Source organism: Molossus molossus, unplaced genomic scaffold, assembly GCF_014108415.1.
Source record: "Molossus molossus isolate mMolMol1 unplaced genomic scaffold, mMolMol1.p scaffold_m16_p_6, whole genome shotgun sequence".
Taxonomy (NCBI): domain Eukaryota; kingdom Metazoa; phylum Chordata; class Mammalia; order Chiroptera; family Molossidae; genus Molossus; species Molossus molossus.
In genome coordinates this window covers 99,506,997-99,511,941 of record NW_023425399.1, presented here as the reverse complement: position 1 = coordinate 99,511,941, position 4,945 = coordinate 99,506,997, and positions in this window count along the sequence as shown.

The window sequence follows — 4,945 nt, the reverse complement described above, 5'->3', positions numbered from 1 at the left end:
TAATCAGTGTACAGCCACACCACCCACACCACAGAATACTCCTCAACAACACAAAGAAACAAACTGTTGATATGTGTGAACCTAGATGAATCTCCGGAGAATTATGCTGAGTGAAAAAATAATCTCAAAGGTCATACTGTATCATTCCACTTATATAACATTCTTAAAATGAAAAATTATGCAAATGGAGAACAGATGAGTGGTTGTCAGGGGCAAAGGAGGGAGTGGTGGTGGGAGGCCATATTAGGGATCTTTTTTTTTTTATCCTCACCCGAGGACATTTTTCCATTTTTTGTACAGATAGAGTGGGAGGGAGAGAGAGGAAGAGAGAGAGAGGGAAACATCGATGTGAAAGGGACACATCGAGTGGCTGCCACCCACACGACCAACCAGGGCCGGGGACAAACTGCAACCGAGATACGTGCCCTTAGCGGGAACCGAACCCGGGTGTCTCAGGACCACAGGCGGACGCTCTAACCGCTGAGCCAAACTTTGTGGTGATGGAAATGTTCTGTTTCTTGACTGTATGCTGGTTGTGATATTGAGGCAGAGTAAAGGGTATAAGGACTCTCTCTGCATTATTTCTTACAACTGCATGGAAACCTATAATTATTTCAAAATTGAAAGTTTAAGAAAAAAAATGGCAGGTATGGGTCACATGGGTATACCTATTGCTCTATACTAAGATCTGTGTGTTTTGCTGTATGTAAATTTAATCTTAATTTTTAAAATATAATGCAGCCTCTTACCCACTAAATTACTGCTTTTCAATAAACCAGGGCAAAAGATGATCATAAGAAATTTGAGGTAAAATTTATATATTATACCACCATTTCTCATAAATATTTTTTGTGTGCTCCTTAGAGACTACCTTGAGTTAGCAGAACTTTAACAGTTCAGTTGGTATTATTTCCACCTTATAATCATAGATAGTCTTGGCTCCAATTTGAGTAACACTGTTTGAAATATGTCCAGAAGAGTCCTTAATATATTGAGTAACTTCTTTTTTTTGCCACTTGTATTAGTAGATATATTTATAAAATAATGGTAATGGTTTATTAGGGCATGGGATGTTTGATAAAGAAATCAATATTATGAAACAAAACTGCAGCTATCAAAGTTCTATTCAATGCACCATAGTAATTTTTTTTTTTTTTAGAGAGAGGGGGAGAGAGAAAGAGAGAGAGACATCAATCAGCTGCCTCCTGCACACCCCCACCGCAGATGGAGCCACAACCTGGGCATGTGCCCTGACCCAGAAGCAAACCGGTAACCCATCAGTGCACAGGATAACGTCCAACCAACTGAGCCACACTGGCCAGGGCAATAGTAATTTCATTTGATTAGGTACAACATTTATAAATTGTGAAACTTAAAACTATGTCTAATAAGAAAAACAAATGAGAAAACTAAAGATAATGGCTGAAAACATTTCTTATACATGGTCCTTAGTCATTTTATGAAAAGTAATTTTATAACTTAACTAGTAACTTAAATTTCAGTATTGCTTGAAACTTAATACTTTACAGATTCTTTGCTTAAAAGAGGAGATCTCCAGAGCATTTGAGATCTTGCTCCCTGGCGTGTCATCAGTTTGGCTGAAATAAAGTCTTACCAAAAAAAAAAAAAAAGATTTCCATGTAATTACAGAATATTTTTTTTACAATTTTTTATAATCTAGCCAGACAGAATATCCTTTCATTTCAACATTAATCCCCAGAAGTAATATTCTAGAATCATAGAATATTAAAACTAGAAGGTCCTGAAAGAAATTTTTGTTCAATCATCTCAATATATACAGGAGGAAACCAAGGCATGGAAAGGTGAAGTCACCCAAGGGCACAAACTGTTTCAGTTAATGAGCATTCAATAAATATTTATTTAGCGCCCTCTACTGGAAAGCCCTGTTAGATCGGCTGGGGACACAGCAGTGAATGAAAGGGGAAAAAAACTCCTATCCTCAGTTTATATTCTAGTGGGAGCAGAAAGACAAATAATAGTTAACATATATACCAACCCGGCCAGTGTGGCTCAGTGACTGAGCATCAACCCAAGCACTAAGAGGTTGCCAGTTCAATTCCCGATCAGGACACGTGCCCAGGTTGTGGGCCCGATCCCCAGTGGGGGGCATACAGGAGGGGGCCAGTTAATGTCCTCTCTCATAGATGTGTCTATCTCTCCCTCCTTCTCCCTTCCTCTCTCTCTAAAATCAATGAAGGGAAAAAAAATATATATATATATACACATACATATAAACCATCAGATAGACAAAGGTGCTATTAAGGAAAATGAAGCATAAAAGGGAACTGTAACTTTAAACATATATAGTGGTCTGAGGCCTCAATGATCAAATGACGTTTGAGCAGCTATACAGGAGGTAAGGGGGAGAACCACGTGCGTAAAGGAGGAGGAGCTTTCTGGGCAGAGCCTACAGCCAGCACAAAGTCCGGAAGTTCCAGACTTTGTTCCAGAAACAGCATGGAGGCTGGAGTACCTGGAGAAGAGCTGGGAAATGTAGGAGCAGATGATATCACTGAGTTGATAAGGGATCCATGAAGGGCCTTGAAGGCCTTTATAAGGATTCAGCCTTTCCTCTGTAAGAAATGGGGAACTGTTGAAGGTTTTTGAGTATCGAGTGTCCTACTGTAACTTTGGTTCATGGAGAGAATAGACCATAGGGGACAAGAACAGAGACCAATTAAGAATTGCCTGGTTGGCCCTGGCTGGTTTGGCCCAGTGGCTAGAGCGTTGGCCCGCAGTCCAGAGAGACCCGGGTTCAGTTCCTGCTAAGGGTATGTACCTCAGTTGCAGTTTGTCCCCAGCCCTGGTTCGGTCATGCGGGTGGCAACCACTCAATGTGTCCCTTTCATGTCGATGTTTCTCTCTCTCTCCCTACCATTCTATCTGAACAAAAAATGAAAAAGTGTCCTTGGGTGAGGATTAAAAAAAAAAATGCTCAGTGGATTGAGTGTCGTCCCATGGACTGAGAGGTCCTGGCTCGATTCCCGGTCCGGGCACGTGCCCAGGTTGTGGGCTCAATCCCCAGTAGGTGGCATGCAGGAGGCAGCTGATCAATGTTTCTCTGTCACATTGATGTTTCTCTCTCTCTAAAAAATCATTAAAAACAAAAAAAGCAGCAGCTATGAATTAATCCAGGAGAGAGGTGATCCAGTTTGGGAACAGGGTGGTAGATATGGAGCTTATGAGAATGGGGTAAATTTTGTTGTTGTTGTTAATGAGGATATTTTTCCATTGATTTTTAGATAAGAGTGGAAGGGAGGGAGGTAGAGAGAGAGAAACATTGATGTGAGAAAGACACATCAATTAGTTGCTTCCCGCACAACCCCAATCGGGGCCAGAGACCAAACCCGAAACCCAGGTAGGCACATGCCCTTGACCCTTTGTTGCACAGGTCGACGCTCTAACAGCTGAGCCAAACCGGCCAGGGTAGGACCCAGGTTTCTGATTCGTACGTTTTCTTTATCATACACCTGATAAAGAATCAGGTATACAGTCGTCCCTCGCCACTTGGCGCTTCAACTTTCGCAGCTTCACTTTATTGCAGTTTTTCAAAGCACAACGTGGGGACGGTCAACTGTATATAAATAAAGAATCCTACTTCGGGGAAATTCATTTATTGCGGTAGAGTCTGGAACTGATTAACCATGATAATGAGGGCTGACTGTATGATATTCTGGATTCTTTAAGTTCAAGAGACTATTGCCAAGAAACAATTTGATTTCTGAGTTGTAAGGACTAGAGTGGCAGCTCTTAGTATGCAGGAAGCACACCTCACATGTGTGACAGGCCACGGTGTGCCCAGATGAAACATTACTTCTGTGTGTCTGTGACGGTGTTTCCGGATGAGATTAGTACTTGAATCAGTGCATTCAGTAAAGTGACTGCCCTCCCCAAGTGGGTGGGCTTCAGCCAATCCATCGAGGACCTGAACAGAACAAAAGGTGGAAGAAATTTGCTCCTTTTTTCCCTGCCTCGCTGTTTGAGCGGCAACATCTCATTCAGCTTCTCAGGCCTGCCTCCCCTGCTTCCCAGGCCTTCAAACTCAGATTGAATCACACCACCAGTTTTCCCGTTAGTTGTTTCTTTGGGGAACACTGACTAAAACAGACAAAACAGTCACCCAAGTGTGAAAGGAAAACACGGCTAAATTTTTATAACCAACCACCCATTTTTCATGAGCGCTATCAACCTGCTTACACATGACATTTGATCTTTTTCATCTCAATTTTATTACAGGTTGATGTTTACAGACTGGTTTATACTGAATGCATTTCGGGTTTCCTAACAACATGTGGGAAAGCAGAATAATCACATGGACAGGCTGCCTCCAAATCAACTTTTGCCTGTAGACTGAAACGTCATTGATGAAATTTAGACACTAATGACCTTTAATTCAAAAGAACCTGAGAATCCTTGACCTATCACCTTGACCTTTTCTTCCATCATCACATCTCTACCCATCTTATTGGGGTCTGCAGTATTGTCACTAAACACAAAAAACAGTCATGAACATTTTTTAAGTCCCATTATATGCCTAGCACAGAGGCTCACAGGGTTGGTGGCTAAATATTTACTGGAAAGGAAATTTATTTTAAAATATATATACTTTAATTTTTTAAATGTTTTTATTGATGTTTTTATAGGAAAGGAAGGGAGAGGGGGAGAGAAAGAGAAACATTGATCAGCTGTCTCCCACACATCCTGACCAGGGATCAAGCCTGAAACCTGGGCATGTGCCCTAACCAGTAATCGAATCAGATGACGCTCCAGATGACGCTCCAACCAACTGAGCACACCAGCCTGGGTGAAATGCTTTATTTTAAAGAAGTTTTACTTTTATAAGAAACAAGAAAAGATCATAAAAAAGCTAAGACTATGTATTTAAAAATTACATGTAAGAAAACTAAAGGAATAGCTTCTATAC